We start from the raw sequence: 19,737 nt of genomic DNA on the forward strand, positions 1-19,737 counted from the left end.
GCTGGCGGTGCGGCGTGACGCGAGGGGCCTGCCCCGTGTGGCGGAGCAGGGTGGTGCTGGGCTGGTGCACGGGGTTTCAGCACCGTGTACACCCCCAGTGTGTGTGTGTGTGTGTGTGTGTGCGTGTATGTGACATTGTTTCGCGGTGTGAAGGTGTCAACAACATCCATTTCCAGCTCCCCAACTACTTGCACGCGGACATCCAGCTCTTCAAATCACCCCACACCCTGTCCTCGCCACCTTTCCTGACCCCGCAAACACCAGTCTCCCCCCCACCACCACCACCACATTCCCATCCTCGCCCCGCATCCCCACCATTCCTGCACCCCTCCGACCCCCTATCTCCCTGCCCCACCTAGCCAATCCCCATCGAGTCTGCTCCGCCATTCAATCATGGCTGATGTTTCTCTCACCCCCATTCTCCTGCCTTCCCCCCATAACCCCTGATCCCCTCATTAATCAGGAACCTATCCATCTCTGTCTTCAAGACACTCCGTGATTTGGCCTCCCACACAGCCGTCTGCGGCAAAGAGTCCCACAGATTCACCAACCCTCTGGCTGAAGAAATTCCTCCTCGCTCGTCCCCACCCATACCCCCACTTTCCCCGAATTTCACTCCCGCAGCCCCCTCCCTATATGTTTCTGGGCGGGGGGGGGGGGATCGCAGGGTCATGGCGAGGGCTGTGCGTGTGTGTGTGTGTGTGTGTGGGGGGGGGGGGGGGGGGAGCCCGAAATGAAAAAAAAAAGGGAGTCCGTGGGCGTCACAAACCCCGCCCATCCCGCACCCCATGCCCACGGTTCAGTTTTACTGGTTGACTATAAAAGCCCCAACGTTATGTCTTCGGTTGTGTCTGATTTTGGTATCTCCCTGTCCCCTTGGGTCACAGGATCTGAAGGGATCTCCTTTTTTTTATATATAAATAAAAATCGTACAGAGTTCGGCCCCCCGCCCCCCGCTGCAAGGCCCCCCGCCAGAAAACAAAACGATTGGTTGGGTTGTGAATACTGTGTGATACCCTTATATCTCCATGTACTACTCAATGTTATTGTAAAGTGTTGCTCGTGAAACTGCCTCACAATTAAGTGTAAATCTATCAGAGCAAAATACAAATTGATTATATAATTCGTATGGGCTGGGAGTTCTCATTGACTAACTTCATGTACAGGGCGCACGTCTTAGCGAGACTCAGATCGAGATCGCCGCATTTCGAATGGAACTCAGGCACAAATCCAATTGTGCTGTCACTGGTACTCGAGCAGGTCAGCTGGGAACCCGACACGGGAGTAATTAATCTCCCGCTTCCCCGCCATCCACCAGGCACAAGTCAGGAGTGTGAGGGAATACTCTCCACTCGCCTGGATGAGCGCGGCTCCCAACGACACTCGAGAAGCTCGACACCGTCCAGGGCAAAGCAGCCCCGCTCGATCGACACGCTAACATTCACCCCCTCCGCCCCCGACGCGCAGCGGCAGCCGTGTGCACCGTCTACAAGATGCCCCGCAGCCACTCGCTCCTTCGACAGCACTTTCCAAACCCGCCACCTCTACCGTCTAGAAGGACGAGGGCGGCAGCAGACGCACGGGGAACACCCCCGCCTGCAAGTCCCCCCCCTCTCCGAGCCGCTCGCCATCCCGACTCGGAAATATATCGGCCGTTCCTTCACTGTGGCTGGGGTCAAAATCCTGGGAACTCCCTCCCTAACAGCACTGTGGGTGTACCTACACCTCACGGGACTGCGGCGGGTTCAAGATGGCGGCTAACCCGCCGCCCTCTCGAGGGGCAATTCGGGATGGGCAATAAAGGCTTGACCGGTTGAAGCACGCAATAAAAGAAGCGATCGGTTCTTCTGTAACGCAAGGCTGCTGGACTCCATTCAAGTCAACGAAAGAAAGGTTTGAAATTATGTAGCACCTTCCGACAGATTCGCACAGCCAATGAGGTTAGTTATCGGAAATGTACTCACTGTTGTAATGTCGAAAATGCGGATTCTGATTTTGCACAGAAAGATCCCGCGATCAACGGTGAGATAATGGACCACATCATCTTGATTTTACAGCCAGTGGTTGAGGTGTTCATTGTGGCTGGGACACAGACAGCGGGCCACTGCCCAACAACGCATCTCGTCCCAAAACCCGACATTCGGACAGCAGGGGAGTCACTTAAAAGTCTGCTCTGAATTTCGACATCACTGAATTTTGAGCACTCCCTCAGTACTGACCCTCTGACAGTGCGGCACTCCCTCAGTACTGACCCTCTGACAGTGCAGCACTCCCTCAGTACTGACCCTCTGACAGTGCATCACTCCCTCAGTACTGACTCTCTGACAGTGCGGCACTCCCTCAGTACTGACCCTCTGACAGTGCGGCGCTCCCTCAGTACTGACCCTCTGACAGTGCGGCACTCCTTCAGTACTGACTCTCTGACAGTGCAGGACTCCCTCACTACCGACCCTCTGACTGTGCTGCACTCCCTCAGTACTGACCCTCTGACAGTGCCGCACTCCCTCAGTACTGACCCTCTGACAGTGCGGCACTCCCTCAGTACTGACCCTCTGACAGTGCGGCACTCCCTCAGTACTGACCCTCTGACAGTGCAGCACTCCCTCAGCACTGACCCTCTGACAGTGCCGCGCTCTCTCAACACTGACCCTCTGACAGTGCGGCACTCCCTCAGTACTGACCCTCTGACAGTGCAGCACCCTCAGTACTGACCCTCCGACAGTGCAGCACTCCCTCAGTACTGACCCTCTGACAGTGCAGCACTCCCTCAGTACTGAATCTCTGACAGTGCGGCACTCCCTCAATACTAACTCTCTGACAGTGCAGCACTCCCTCAATACTGACCCTCTGACAGTGCAGCACTCCCTCAGTACTGACCCTCTGACAGTGCAGATCTCCCTCAGTACTGACCCTCTGACAGTGCAGCACTCCCTCAGTACTGACCCTCTGACAATGCAGCGCACCCTCTACTGACCCTCCGACAGTGAAGCACTCTTTCAATATTGACCCTCTGACAGTGCGGCACTCCCTCAGTACTGACCCTCTGACAGTGCAGCACTCCCTCAGTACTGACCCTCTGACTGCAGCACTCCATTCGTTCTGACCCTCTGTCAGTGCAGCACTGCCTCAGTGCTGAACCTCTGACAGTGCAGGACTCCCTCACTACCGACCCTCTGACTGTGTTGCGCTCCCTCAGTACTGACCCAATGACATTTTAACGCTCCCGCAGTACTGACCCTCTGACAGTGCGGCACTCCCTCAGTACTGACCCTCTCACCGTCCAGCACCTCCTCAGTACTGACCCTCCGACAGTGTTGCACTCCCTCAGTACTGACCCTCTGACAGTGCAGCAGTCCCTCAGCACTGACCCTCTGACAGTGCAGCACTCCCTCAGTACTGACCCTCTGACAGTGCGGCACTCCCTCAGTACTGACCCTCTGACAGTGCGGCACTCCCTCAGTACTGACCCTCTGACAGTGCAGCAGTCCCTCAGCACTGACCCTCTGACAGTGCAGCACTCCCTCAGTACTGACCCTTTAACAGTGCAGCACTCCCTCAGTACTGACCCTCTGACAGTGCAGCACTCCCTCAGTACTGACCCTCTGACAGTGCGGCACTCCCTCAGTACTGACCCTCTGACAGTGCAGCGCTCCCTCAGTACTGACCCTCTGACAGTGCAGCACTCCCTCAGTACTGACCCTCTGACAGTGCAGTGCTCCCTCAGTACTGACTCTCTGAGAGTTCAGCGCTCTCTCAATACTGATCCTCTGACAGTGCAGCACTCCCCCAGTCCTGACCCTCTGACAGTGCAGCACCTCCACAGTACTAACCCTCTTACAATACCGCGCTCTCTCAACACTGACACTCTGACAGTGCAGCGCTCCTCAGTTCTGACTCTCTGAGAGTTCCGCCCTCCCTCAGTACTGTCCCTCTGACAATGTTGCACTCCCTCAGTACTGTACCTCTGACAATGTAGCACTCCCTCAGTACTGACCCTCTGACAGTCCAGCGCTCTCACAATACTGACTCTCTGAGAGTGACGCTCTCCCTCAGTACTGACCCTCTGACAGTTCAGCTCTCCCTCAGTTCAGACCCTCTGACAGTGCGGCACTCCCTCAGTACTGACCTTCTGACAGTGCAGCACTCCCTCAGTACTGAGCCTCTGACAGTGCGGCGCTCCCTCAGTTCTGACCGTCTGACAGTGCAGCACTCCCTCTGTACAGACCCTACGACAGTGCAGCACTCCCTCAGTACTGACCCTCTGACTGTGTCGCTCTCCCTCCGTACTGACCCTCCGACAGTGAAGCACTCTCAATAATGAGCCTCTGACAGTGTGGCGCTCCCTCAGTTTTGACCCTCTGACAGTGCGGCGCTCCCTCAGTACTGACCCTCTGACAGTGCAGCACTCCCTCAGTACTGACCCTCTGACAGTGCAGCCCTGCCTCAGTACTGACCTACTGACAGTGCAGCACACCCTCAGTTTTCACCCTCTGACAGTGCAGCACTCCCTCAGTACCGACCCTCTGACAGTGCAGATCTCCCTCAGTACTGACCTACTGACAGTGCAGCACTCCCTCAGTACTGAGGCTCCGACAGTGCAGCAACCCCTCAGTACTGACCCTCTGACAGTGCAGCACTCCCTCAGTACTGACCCTCTGACAGGGCAGCCCTGCCTCAGTACTGGCCCTCTGACAGTGCAGCGCTCCCTCAGTACTGACCCTCTGACAGGGCAGCCCTGCCTCAGTACTGACCCTCTGACAGTGCAGCCCTGCCTCAGTACTAACTCTCTGTCAGTGCAACACTTCGTCAGTACTGACCTACTGACAGTGCAGCACTCCCTCAGTACTGACCCTCTGACAGTGCAGCACTCCCTCAGTACTGACCCTCTGACAGTGCAGCACTCCTCAGTACTGACCTTCTGACAGTGCAGCACTCCCTCAGTACTGAGCCTCCGACAGTGCAGCAACCCCTCAGTACTGACCCTCCGACAGTGCGGCACTCCCTCAGCACTGACCCTCTGACAGTGCAGCGCTCCCTCAGTACTGACCCTCTGACAGTGCAGCACTCCCTCAGTACTGAGCCTCCGACAGTGCGGCAACACCTCAGTACTGACCCTCTGACAGTGTAGCACTCCCTCAGTACTGACCCTCTGACAGTGCAGCACTCCCCCAGTACTGAGCCTCCGACAGTGCAGCAACCCCTCAGTACTGACCCTCCGACAGTGCGGCACTCCCTCAGCACTGACCCTCTGACAGTGCAGCGCTCCCTCAGTACTGACCCTCTGACAGTGCAGCACTCACTCAATACTGACCCTCTGACAGTGCAGCTCTCCCTCAGTAATGAACCTCTGACCGTGCAGCACTCACTCAATACTGACCCTCTGACAGTGAAGCGCTCCATCAGTACTGACCCTCTGACAGTGCAGCACTCCCACAGGACTGACCCTCTGACAGTGCAGGAGTCCCTCAGTACTGACCCTCTGGCAGTGCAGCACTCCCTTAGTTCTGACCCTCTGTCAGTGCAGCCCTCCCTCAGTACTGACCCTCTGACAGTGCAGCACTCCCTCAGTACTGACCCTCTGACTGTGTCACTCTCCCTTCGTACTGACCCTCCGACAGTGAAGCACTCTCAATAATGAGCCTCTGTCAGTGTGGCGCTCCCTCAGTTTTGACCCTGTGACAGTGCAGCACTCCCTTAGGTCTGACCATCTGACAGTGCGGCACTTCCTCAGTACTGACTCTCTGACAGTGCGGCGCTCCTTCAGTACTAACTCTCTGACAGTGCGGCGCTCCCTCAGAACTGACCCTCTGACAGTGCAGCACTCCCTCAGTACTGACCCTCTGTCAGTGCTGCACTACCTCAGTGCTGACCCTCTGACAGTGCAGGACTCGCTCACTACGGACCCTCTGACTGTGTTGCGCTCCCTCAGTACTGACCCTCTGACAGTGCAGCACTCCGTCAGTACTGACTCTCTGACAGTGCGGCACTCCCTCAGGTCTGACCCTCTGACAGTGCAGCGCTCCCACTGTACTGACCTTCTGACAGTGCAGCACTCCCTCAGGTCTGACCCTCTGACAGTGCAGCGCTCCCACTGTACTGACGCTCTGACAGTGCAACACTTCCTCAGTACTGACCCTCTGACAGTGCCGCACTCCCTCAATACTGACCCTCTGACAGTGCGGCACTCCCTCAGTACTGACCCTCTGACAGTGCGGCACTCCCTCAGTACTGACCCTCTGACAGTGCAGCACTTCCTCAGCACTGACCCTCTGACAGTGCCGCGCTCTCTCAACACTGACCCTCTGACAGTGCGGCACTCCCTCAGTACTGATCCTCTGACAGTGCAGCACCCTCAGTACTGACCCTCCGACAGTGCAGCACTCCCTCAGTACTGACCCTCTGACAGTGCAGCACTCCCTCAGTACTGAATCTCTGACAGTGCGGCACTCCCTCAATACTAACTCTCTGACAGTGCAGCACTCCCTCAATACTGACCCTCTGACAGTGCAGCACTCCCTCAGTACTGACCCTCTGACAGTGCAGATCTCCCTCAGTACTGACCCTCTGACAGTGCAGCACTCCCTCAGTACTGACCCTCTGACAATGCAGCGCACCCTCTACTGACCCTCCGACAGTGAAGCACTCTTTCAATATTGACCCTCTGACAGTGCGGCACTCCCTCAGTACTGACCCTCTGACACTGCAGATCTCCCTCAGTACAGACCCTCTGACAGTGCAGCGCTCCATCAGTTCTGACCCTCTGTCAGTGCAGCACTCCCTCAGTACTGACCCTCTGACAGTGCAGCACTCCCTCAGTACTGACCCTCTGACTGCAGCACTCCATTCGTTCTGACCCTCTGTCAGTGCAGCACTGCCTCAGTGCTGAACCTCTGACAGTGCAGCACTCCCTCACTACCGACCCTCTGACTGTGTTGCGCTCCCTCAGTACTGACCCAATGACATTTTAACGCTCCCGCAGTACTGACCCTCTGACAGTTAGCACTGCCTCAGTACTGACCCTCTCACCGTCCAGCACCTCCTCAGTACTGACCCTCCGACAGTGTTGCACTCCCTCAGTACTGACCCTCTGACAGTGCAGCAGTCCCTCAGCACTGACCCTCAATCAGTGCAGCACTCCCTCAGTACTGACCCTCTGACAGTGCGGCACTCCCTCAGTACTGACCCTCTGACAGTGCGGCACTCCCTCAGTACTGACCCTCTGACAGTGCAGCAGTCCCTCAGCACTGACCCTCTGACAGTGCAGCACTCCCTCAGTACTGACCCTTTAACAGTGCAGCACTCCCTCAGTACTGACCCTCTGACAGTGCAGCACTCCCTCAGTACTGACCCTCTGACAGTGCGGCACTCCCTCAGTACTGACCCTCTGACAGTGCAGCGCTCCCTCAGTACTGACCCTCTGACAGTGCAGCACTCCCTCAGTACTGACCCTCTGACAGTGCAGTGCTCCCTCAGTACTGACTCTCTGAGAGTTCAGCGCTCTCTCAATACTGATCCTCTGACAGTGCAGCACTCCCTCAGTCCTGACCCTCTGACAGTGCAGCACCTCCACAGTACTAACCCTCTAACAATACCGCGCTCTCTCAACACTGACACTCTGACAGTGCAGCGCTCCTCAGTACTGACTCTCTGAGAGTTCCGCCCTCCCTCAGTACTGTCCCTCTGACAATGTTGCACTCCCTCAGTACTGTACCTCTGACAATGTAGCACTCCCTCAGTACTGACCCTCTGACAGTCCAGCGCTCTCACAATACTGACTCTCTGAGAGTGACGCTCTCCCTCAGTACTGACCCTCTGACAGTTCAGCTCTCCCTCAGTTCAGACCCTCTGACAGTGCGGCACTCCCTCAGTACTGACCTTCTGACAGTGCAGCACTCCCTCAGTACTGAGCCTCTGACAGTGCGGCGCTCCCTCAGTTCTGACCGTCTGACAGTGCAGCACTCCCTCTGTACAGACCCTACGACAGTGCAGCACTCCCTCAGTACTGACCCTCTGACTGTGTCGCTCTCCCTCCGTACTGACCCTCCGACAGTGAAGCACTCTCAATAATGAGCCTCTGACAGTGTGGCGCTCCCTCAGTTTTGACCCTCTGACAGTGCGGCGCTCCCTCAGTACTGACCCTCTGACAGTGCAGCACTCCCTCAGTACTGACCCTCTGACAGTGCAGCCCTGCCTCAGTACTGACCTACTGACAGTGCAGCACTCCCTCAGTACTGACCCTCTGACCGTGCAGATCTCCCTAAGTACTGACCTACTGACAGTGCAGCACTCCCTCAGTACTGAGCCTCCGACAGTGCAGCAACCCCTCAGTACTGACCCTCTGACAGTGCAGCACTCCCTCAGTACTGACCCTCTGACAGGGCAGCCCTGCCTCAGTACTGGCCCTCTGACAGTGCAGCCCTGCCTCAGTACTGACTCTCTGACAGTGCAGCACTCCCTCAGTACTGACCCTCTGACAGTGCAGCACTCCCTCAGTACTGACCCTCTGACAGTGCAGCACTCCTCAGTACTGACCTTCTGACAGTGCAGCACTCCCTCAGTACTGAGCCTCCGACAGTGCAGCAAACCCTCAGTACTGACCCTCCGACAGTGCGGCACTCCCTCAGCACTGACCCTCTGACAGTGCAGCGCTCCCTCAGTACTGACCCTCTGACAGTGCAGCACTCCCTCAGTACTGAGCCTCCGACAGTGCGGCACTCCCTCAGTACTGACCCTCTGACAGTGCAGCACTCACTCAATACTGACCCTCTGACAGTGCAGCTCTCCCTCAGTAATGAACCTCTGACCGTGCAGCACTCACTCAATACTGACCCTCTGACAGTGAAGCGCTCCATCAGTACTGACCCTCTGACAGTGCAGCACTCCCACAGGACTGACCCTCTGACAGTGCATGAGTCCCTCAGTACTGACCCTCTGGCAGTGCAGCACTCCCTTAGTTCTGACCCTCTGTCAGTGCAGCCCTCCCTCAGTACTGACCCTCTGACAGTGCAGCACTCCCTCAGTACTGACCCTCTGACTGTGTCGCTCTCCCTTCGTACTGACCCTCCGACAGTGAAGCACTCTCAATAATGAGCCTCTGTCAGTGTGGCGCTCCCTCAGTTTTGACCCTGTGACAGTGCAGCACTCCCTTAGGTCTGATCATCTGACAGTGCGGCACTTCCTCAGTACTGACTCTCTGACAGTGCGGCGTTCCTTCAGTACTAACTCTCTGTCAGTGCAACACTTCCTCAGTACTGACCCTCTGACAGTGCAGCACTCCCTCAGTACTGACCCTCTGACAGTGCAGCACTGCCTCAGTACTGACCCTCTGACAGTGCGGCGCTCCCTCAGAACTGACCCTCTGACAGTGCGGCGCTCCCTCAGTACTGACCCTCTGGCAGTGCGGCGCTCCCTCAGTACTGACCCTCTGACAGTTAGCACTGCCTCATTACTGACCATCTGACAATGCAGCACTCCCTCAGTATTGACCCTCTGACAGTTCAGCGCTCCCACAGTAATGAACCTCTGACCGTGCAGCACTCCCTCAGTACTGACCCTCTGACAGTGCAGATCTCCTTCAGTACTGACCCTCTGACAGTACAGCAGTCCCTCAGCACTGACCCTCTGACAGTGCAGCACTCCCTCAGTACTGTCCCTCTGACAATGTGGCACTCCGTCAGTACTGACCCTCTGACAGTGCGGCACTCCCTCAGTACTGACCCTCTGACAGTGCAGCAGTCCCTCAGCACTGACCCTCTGACAGTGCAGCACTCCCTCAGTACTGACCCTCTGACAGTGCAGCACTCCCTCAGTACTGACCCTCTGACAGTGCAGCACTCCCTCAGTACTGACCCTCTGACTGTGTTGCGCTCCCTCAGTACTGACCCAATGACATTTTAGCGCTCCCGCAGGACTGACCCTTGACAGTGCAGCACTCCCTCAGTATCGAACTTCTGACAGTGCAGCACTCCCTCAGTACTGACCCCCTCACAGTGCAGCACTCCCTCAGTACTGACCCTCTGACAGTGCAGCACTCCCTCAGTATTGCCCCTCTGTCAGTTCAGCGCTCCCTCTGTACTGACCCTTAGACAGTGCAGCACTCCCTCGGTACATACCCTTAGACAGTGCAGCACTCCCACTGTACTGACCTTCTGACAGTGAAGCACTCCCTCAGTATTGCCCCTCTGTCAGTTCAGCGCTCCCTCTGTACTGACCCTCTGACAGTCCAGCACTCCCTCAGTCCGGACCCTCTGACAGTGCAGCACTCCCTCAGTACTGGCCCTCTGACAGTGCGGCGCTCCCTCAGTACTGACCCTCTGACAGTGCGGCACTCCCTCAGTACTGACCTTCTGACAGTGCAGCACTCCCTCAGTACTGAGCCTCTGACAGTGCGGCGCTCCCTCAGTTCTGACCGTCTGACAGTGCAGCACTCCCTCTGTACAGACCCTACGACAGTGCAGCACTCCCTCAGTACTGACCCTCTGACTGTGTCGCTCTCCCTCCGTACTGACCCTCCGACAGTGAAGCACTCTCAATAATGAGCCTCTGACAGTGTGGCGCTCCCTCAGTTTTGACCCTCTGACAGTGCGGCGCTCCCTCAGTACTGACCCTCTGACAGTGCAGCACTCCCTCAGTACTGACCCTCTGACAGTGCAGCCCTGCCTCAGTACTGACCTACTGACAGTGCAGCACTCCCTCAGTACTGACCCTCTGACCGTGCAGATCTCCCTAAGTACTGACCTACTGACAGTGCAGCACTCCCTCAGTACTGAGCCTCCGACAGTGCAGCAACCCCTCAGTACTGACCCTCTGACAGTGCAGCACTCCCTCAGTACTGACCCTCTGACAGGGCAGCCCTGCCTCAGTACTGGCCCTCTGACAGTGCAGCCCTGCCTCAGTACTGACCCTCTGACAGTGCGGCACTCACTCAATACTGACCCTCTGACAGTGCAGCTCTCCCTCAGTAATGAACCTCTGACCGTGCAGCACTCACTCAATACTGACCCTCTGACAGTGAAGCGCTCCATCAGTACTGACCCTCTGACAGTGCAGCACTCCCACAGGACTGACCCTCTGACAGTGCATGAGTCCCTCAGTACTGACCCTCTGGCAGTGCAGCACTCCCTTAGTTCTGACCCTCTGTCAGTGCAGCCCTCCCTCAGTACTGACCCTCTGACAGTGCATGAGTCCCTCAGTACTGACCCTCTGACAGTGCAGCACTCCCTCAGTACTGGCCCTCTGACAGTGCGGCGCTCCCTCAGTACTGACCCTCTGACAGTGCAGCACACCCTCAGTACTGACCCTCTGACAGTGCAGCACTTCCACAGTTCTGACCTTCTGACAGTGCGGCGCTCCCTCTGTACTGACCCTCTTACAGTGCAGCACTCCCTCAGTACTGACCCTCTGACAGTGCGGCACTCCCTCAGTACTGACCCTCTGACAGTGCAGCACTCCCTCAGTATTGACCCTCTGACAGTTCAGCGCTCCCTCAGCACTGACCCTCTGACAGTGCAACACTCCCTCAGTACTGACCCTCTGACAGTGCAGCACACCCTCAGTACTGACCCTCTGACAGTGCAGCACTTCCACAGTTCTGACCTTCTGACAGTACGGCGCTCCCTCTGTACTGACCCTCTTACAGTGCAGCACTCCCTCAGTACTGACCCTCTGACAGTGCGGCACTCCCTCAGTACTGACCCTCTGACAGTGCAGCACTCCCTCAGTATTGACCCTCTGACAGTTCAGCGCTCCCTTAGTACTGACCCTCTGACAGTGCAACACTCCCTCAGTACTGACCCTCTGACAGTGTAGCACTCCCTCAGTCTGACCCTCTGATAGTGCAGCACTCCCTCAGTACTGACCCTCTGATAGTGCAGCACTCCCTCAGTACTGACCCTCTGGCTGGGTGGTACTCCCTCAGTACTGACCCTCTGACAGTGCAGCACTCCCTCAGAACTTACCCTCTGACAGTGCAGCACTCCCTCTATGCTGACCCTCTGACAGTGCAGCGCTCCCTCAGTACTGACCCTTTGACACTGCAGCAACCTCTCAATAATGACCCTCTGACAGTGCAGCACTCCCTCAGTACTGACCCTCTGACAGTGCAGCACTCCCTCAGCACTGACCCTCTGACAGTGCAGCACTCCCTCAGTACTGACCCTCTGACAGTGCAGCACTCCCACAGTACTGACCCTCTGACAGTGCAGCGCTCCCTTAGTACAGACCCTCTGACAGTGCCGCGCTCTCTCAACACTGCCACTCTGACAGTGCAGCGCTCCCTCAGTACTGACTCTTTGAGAGTTCAGCACTCCCTCAGGACTGACCTTCTGACAGTGCAGCACTCCCTCAGTACTGACCCTCTGACAGTGCGGCATTCCCTCAGTACTGACCCTCTGACAGTGCAGCTCTCCCTCAGTACTGACCCTCTGACAGTGCAGCGCTCCCTTAGTACTGACCCTCTGACAGTGCCGCGCTCTCTCAACACTGCCACTCTGACAGTGCAGCGCTCCCTCAGTACTGACTCTTTGAGAGTTCAGCACTCCCTCAGGACTGACCTTCTGACAGTGCAGCACTCCATCAGTACTGACCCTCTGACAGTGCGGCATTCCCTTAGTACTGACCCTCTGACAGTGCCGCGCTCTCTCAACACTGCCACTCTGACAGTGCAGCACTCCCTCAGTACTGACCCTCTGTCAGTGCTGCACTGCCTCAGTGCTGACCCTCTGACAGTGCAGGACTCGCTCACTACCGACCCTCTGACTGTGTTGCGCTCCCTCAGTACTGACCCAATGACACTTCAGCACTCCCGCAGCACTGACCCTTGACAGTGCAGCACTCCCTCAGTATCGAACCTCTGACAGTGCAGCACTCACTCAGTACTGACCCTCTGACCGTGCAGCACTCTCTCAGTACTGACCCTTTGACAGTGCAGCACTCCCTCAGTACTGACCCTCTGACAGTGCAGCACTCCCTCAGTACTGACCCTCTGACAGTGCAGCACTCCCTCAGTACTGACCCTCTGACAGTGCAGGACTCGCTCACTACCGACCCTCTGACTGTGTTGCGCTCCCTCAGTACTGACCCTCTGACAGTGCAGCACTCCGTCAGTACTGACTCTCTGACAGTGCGGCACTCCCTCAGGTCTGACCCTCTGACAGTGCAGCGCTCCCACTGTACTGACCTTCTGACAGTGCAGCACTCCCTCAGTACTGACCCTCTGACAGTGCAGCACTCCCTCAGTACTGACCCTCTGACAGTGCAGCACTCCCTCAGTACTGACGCTCTGACAGTGCGGCACTCCCTCAGTACTGACCCTCTGACAGTACAGCACTCCCTCAGTACTGACCCTCTGACAGTGCAGCACTCCCTCAGTACTGACCCTCTGACAGTGCGGCACTCCCTCAGTACGGACCCTCTGACAGTGCAGCACTCCCTCAGTACTGACCCTCTGACAGTGCAGCACTCCCTCAGTACTGACCCTCTGACAGTGCAGCACTCCCTCAGTACTGACACTCTGACAGTGCAGCACTCCCTCAGTACTGACCCTCTGACAGTGCAGCGCTCCCTCAGTACTGACCCTCTGACAGTGCAGCACTCCCTCAGTACTGATCCACTGACAGTGCAGCGCTCACTCAGTACTTACCCTCTGACAGTGCAGCGCTCCCTCAGTACTGACCCGCTGACAGTGCAGCGCTCACTCAGTACTTACCCTCTGACAGTGCAGCACTCCCTCAGTACTGACTCTCTGACAGTGCAGCACTCCCTCAGTACTGATCCACTGACAGTGCAGCGCTCCCTCAGTACTGACTCTCTGACAGTGCAGCACTCCCTCAGTACTGACCCTATGACAGTGCGGCGCTCCCTCAGTTTTGACTCTCTGACAGTGCAGCACTCCCTCAGTACTGTCCCTCTGACAGTGCGGCACTCCCTCTGTACTGACCCTCTGACAGTGCAACGCTCCCTCAGTACTGACTCTCTGACAGTGCAGCACTCCCTCAGTAATGACCCTCTGACAGTGCCCCACTCCCTCAGTGCTGACCCTCTGGCAGTGCGGCGATCCCTCAGTACTGACCCTCTGACAGTGCAGCACTCCCTCAGTACAGGCCCTCTGACAGTGCAGCACTCCCTCAGTCCTGACCTTCTGACAGTGCGGCGCTCCCTCAGTTTTGACACTCTGACAGTGCAGCGCTCCCTCAGTACTGACCCTCTGATAGTGCAGCAATCCCTCAGTACTGACCCTCTGATAGTGCAGCACTCCCTCAGTACTGACCCTCTGATAGTGCAGCAATCCCTCAGTACTGACCCTCTGATAGTGCAGCACTCTCTCATTAATGACCCTCTGACAGTGCAGCACTCCCTCAGTACTGACCCTCTGGCTGTGCGGTACTCCCTCAGTACTGACCCTCTGACAGTGCAACACTCCCTCAGAACTTACCCTCTGACAGTGCAGCACTCCCTCAGCACTGACCCCCTGCCAGTGCAGCACTCCCTCAGTACTGACCCTCTGACAGTGCAGCACTCCCACAGTACTGACCCTCTGACAGTGCAGCGCTCCCTGAGTACTGGCCCTCTGACAGTGCCGCGCTCTCTCAACACTGACACTCTGACAGTGCAGCACTCCCTCAGTACTGACTTTTTGAGAGTTCAGCACTCCCTCAGGACAGACCTTCTGACAATGCAGCACTCCCTCAGTACTGACCCAATGCCATTTTAGCGCTCCCGCAGAACTGACGCTCTGACAGTGCAGCACTCCCTCAGTATTGAACCTCTGACAGTGCAGCACCCTCAGTACTGACCCTCTGACAGTGCAGCGCTCCCTCAGTACTGACCCTCTGACAGTGCAGCAGTCCCTCAGTACTGACATTCTCACCGTCCAGCACCTCCTCAGTACTGACCCTCCGACAGTGCAGCACTCCCTCAGTACTGACCCTCTGACAGTGCGGCACTCCCTCAGTACTGACCCTCTGACAGTGCAGCAGTCGCTCAGTACTGACCCTCTGACAGTGCAGCATTCGCTCAGTACTGACCCTCCGACAGTGTAGCACTCCCTCAGTACTGACCCTCTGACAGTCCAGCACTCCCTCAGTACTGACCCTCCAACAGTGCAGCACTCCCTCAGTACTGATTCTGTGACAGTCCAGCACTCCCTCAGTACTGACCCTCTGACAGTGCGGCACTCCCTCAGTACTAAATCTCTGACAGTGCAGCACTCCCTCAGTACTGACCCTCGGACAGTGCAGCACTCCCTCAGTACTGACCCTGTGACAGTGCAGCACTCCCTCAGTACTGACCCTCTGACAGTGCGGCACTCCCTCAGTACTAAATCTCTGACAGTGCAGCACTCCCTCAGTACTGACCCTCGGACAGTGCAGCACTTCCTCAGTACTGACCCTGTGACAGTGCAGCACTCCCTCAGTACTGACCCTCTGACAGTGCAGCACTCCCTCAGTACTGACTCTCTGACAGTGCGGCACTCCCTCAGTACTGACCCTCTGACAGTGCAGCACTCCCTCAGTACTAACTCTCTGACAGTGCAGCACTCCCTCAGTACTGACCCTCTGACAGTGCAGCACTCCCTCAGTACTAACTCTCTGACAGTGCGGCACTCCCTCAGTACTGACCCTCTGACAGTGCAGCACTCCCTCAGTACTAAGTCTCTGACAGTGCAGCACTCCCTCAGTACTGACCCTCTGACAGTGCAGCGCTCCCTCAGTACTAACCCTCTGACAGTGCAGCAGTCCCTCAGGACTGACCCTCTGACAGTGCAGCACTCACTCAGTACTGACCCTCTGACAGTGCAGCACTCCCTCAATGCTGACCCTCTGACAGTGCAGCAGTCCCTCAGTACTGACCCTCTGACAGTGCAGCACTGCCTCATTACTGACCCTCTGGCAGTGCAGCACTCACTCAGTACTGACCCTCTGACAGTGCAGCACTCCCTCAATGCTGACCCTCTGACAGTGCAGCAGTCCCTCAGTTCTGACCCTCTGACAGTGCAGCACTGCCTCATTACTGACCCTCTGGTAGTGCAGCACTCACTCAGTATTGACCCTCTGACAGTGCAGGGCTCCCTCAGTACTGACCCTCTGACAGTGCAGCACTCCCTCAATGCTGACCCTCTGACAGTGCAGCAGTCCCTCAGTGCTGACCCTCTGACAGTGCAGCAGTCCCTCAGTACTGACATTCTCACCGTCCAGCACCTCCTCAGTACTGACCCTCCGACAGTGTTGCACTCCCTCAGTACTGACCCTCTGACAGTGCAGCACTCCGTCAGCACTGACCCTCTGACAGTGCAGGACTCCCTCAGTACTGACCCTCTGACAATGCAGCGCTTCCTCAGTACTGACCCTCTGTCAATGCAGCACTCCCTCAATGCTGATCCTCTGACAGTGCAGGACTCCCTCAGTACTGTCCCTCTGACAGTGCAGCGCTCCCTCAGCATTGACCCTCTGACAGTGCAGCACTCCCTCCGCATTGACCCTCCGACAAAGTAGCACTTGCTCAGTATTGACCCTCTAACAGTGCAGCGCTCCCTCAGTACTGACCTGCTGACAGTGCAGCACTCCCTCAGTACTGACCCTCTGACAGTGCGGCGCTCCCTCAGTAATGAACCTCTGACCGTGCAGCACTCACTCAATACTGACCCTCTGACAGTGCAGCTCTCCCTCAGTAATGAACCTCTGACCGTGCAGCACTCCCTCAGTACTGACCCTCCGACAGTGCGGCGCTCCCTCAGTACTGACCCTCTGACAGTGCAGCACTCCCTCAGTACTGAGCCTCCGACAGTGCGGCAACACCTCAGGACTGACCCTCTGACAGTGCAGCACTCACGCAATACTGACCCTCTGACAGTGCAGCTCTCCCTCAGTAATGAACCTCTGACCGTGCAGCACTCACTCAATACTGACCCTCTGACAGTGCAGCGCTCCATCAGTACTGACCCTCTGACAGTGCAGCACTCCCACAGGACTGACCCTCTGACCGTGCAGGAGTCCCTCAGTACTGACTCTCTGACAGTGCAGTACTCACTCAATACTGACCCTCTGACAGTGCAGCACTCCCTCAGTACTGACCCTCTGACAGTGCAGCACTCCCTCAGTATTGACCCTCTGACAGTGCAGCACTCCCTCAGTAATGAACCTCTGACCGTGCAGCACTCACTCAATACTGACCCTCTGACAGTGCAGCGCTCCATCAGTACTGACCCTCTGACAGTGCAGCACTCCCACAGGACTGACCCTCTGACTGTGCAGCACTCCCTCAGTACTGACCCTCTGACAGTGCGGCGCTCCCTCAATACTGACCCTCTGACAGTTAGCACTGCCTCATTACTGACCATCTGACAGTGCAGCACTCCCTCAGTACTGACCCTCTGACAGTGCAGCACTCCCTCATAACTGACCCTCTGACAGTGCAGCACTCCCTCAGTATTGACCCTCTGACAGTACAGCACTCCCACAGTAATGAACCTCTGACCGTGCAGCATTCCCTCAGTACTGACCCTCTGACAGTGCAGGTCACCCTCAGCACTGACCCTCTGCCAGTGCAGCACTCCCTCAGTACTGACCCTCTGACAGTGCAGCACTCCCTCACTACTGACCCTCTGACAGTGCAGCACTCCCACAGTACTGACCCTCTGACAGTGCAGCACTCCCTCAGTACTGACCCTCTGACAGTGCAGCTCTCCCTCAGTAATGAACCTCTGACCGTGCAGCACTCACTCAATACTGACCCTCTGACAGTGCGGCGCTCCCTCAATACTGACCCTCTGCCAGTGCAGCGCTCCATCAGTACTGACCCTCTGACAGTGCAGCACTCCCACAGGACTGACCCTCTGAAAGTGCAGGAGTCCCTCAGTACTGACCCTCTGGCAGTGCAGCGCTCCCTCAGTACTGACCATCTGACAATGCACCACTCCCTCAGTATTGATCCTCTGACAGTTCAGCGCTCCCACAGTAATGAACCTCTGACCGTGCAGCACTCCCACAGTACTGACCCTCTGACAGTGCAGCGCTCCCTTAGTACTGACCCTCTGACAGTGCCACGCTCTCTCAACACTGACACTCTGACAGTGCAGCGCTCCCTTAGTGCTGACCCTCTGACAGTGCGGCACTCCCTCAGTACTGACCCCCTGACAGTGCAGAACTCCCTCAGTACTGACTCTCTGACAGTGCAGCACTCCCTCAATACTGACCCTCTGACAGTGCAGCACTCCCTCAGTACTGACCCTCTGACAGTGCAGATCTCCCTCAGTACTGACCCTCTGACAGTGCAGCACTCCCTCAGTACTGACCCTCCGACAATGCAGCGCACCCTCTACTGACCCTCTGACAGTGCAGCACTCCATCAGTTCTGACCCTCTGTCAGTGCAGCACTCCCTCAGTACTGACACTCTGACAGTGCAGGACTCCCTCAGTGCTGACCCTCTGACTGTGTTGCGCTCCCTCAGTACTGACCCAATGACATTTTAGCGCTCCCGCAGAACTGTCCCTCTGACAGTGCAGCACTCCCTCAGTATTGAACCTCTGACAGTGCAGCACTCCCTCAGTACTGACCCTCTGACAGTGCAGCACTCCCTCAGTACTGACCCTCTGACAGTGCAGAACTCCCTCAGGACTGACCTTCTGACAGTGCAGCACTCCCTCAGTACTGACCCTCTGACAGTGCGGCATTCCCTCAGTACTGACCCTCTGACAGTGCAGCACTCCCTCAGTACTGACTCTCTGACAGTGCAGCACTCCATCAATACTGACCCTCTGACAGTGCAGCACTCCCTCAGTACTGACCCTCTGACAGTGCAGATCTCCCTCAGTCCTGACCCTCTGACAGTGCAGCACTCCCACAGTACTGACCCTCTGACAGTGCAGCACTCCCTCAGTACTGACCCTCTGACAGTGCAGATCTCCCTCAGTCCTGACCCTCTGACAGTGCAGCACTCCCACAGTACTGACCCTCCGACAGTGCAGCACTCCCTCAGTGCTGACCCTCTGACAGTGCAGCGCACCCTCTACTGACCCTCTGACAGTGCAGCACTCCATCAGTTCTGACCCTCTGTCAGTGCAGCACTCCCTCAGTACTGACACTCTGACAGTGCAGGACTCCCTCAGTGCTGACCCTCTGACTGTGTTGCGCTCCCTCAGTACTGACCCAATGACATTTTAGTGCTCCCGCAGAACTGACCCTCTGACAGTGCAGCACTCCCTCAGTATTGAACCTCTGACAGTGCAGCACTCCCTCAGTACTGACCCTCTGACAGTGCAGCACTCCCTCAGTACTGACCCTCGGACAGTGCAGCACTCCCTCAGTACTGACCCTCTGACAGTGCAGCACTCGCTCAGTACTGACCCTCTGACAGTGCAGCACTCGCTCAGTACTGACCCTCCGACAGTGTAGCACTCACTCTGTACTGCCCCTCTGACAGTCCAGCACTCACTCAGTACTGACCCCCTGACAGTGCGGCACTCCCTCAGTACTAACTCTCTGACAGTGCAGCACTCCCTCAGTACTGACCCTCTGACAGTGCAGCATTCCCTCAGTACTGACCCTCTGACAGTGCAGCACTCCCTAAGTTCTAACTTTCTGACAGTGCAGCACTCCCTCAGTACAGACCCTCTGACAGTGCAGCACTCCCTCAGTACTGACCCTCTGACAGTGCAGTGCTCCCTCAGTACTGACCCTCTGACAGTGCAGCACTCCCTCAGTACTGACCCTTTGACAGTGCAGCACTCCCTCAATGCTGAC

This window comes from Scyliorhinus torazame, chromosome 24, assembly GCF_047496885.1.
Source record: "Scyliorhinus torazame isolate Kashiwa2021f chromosome 24, sScyTor2.1, whole genome shotgun sequence".
Taxonomy (NCBI): Eukaryota; Metazoa; Chordata; class Chondrichthyes; order Carcharhiniformes; family Scyliorhinidae; genus Scyliorhinus; species Scyliorhinus torazame.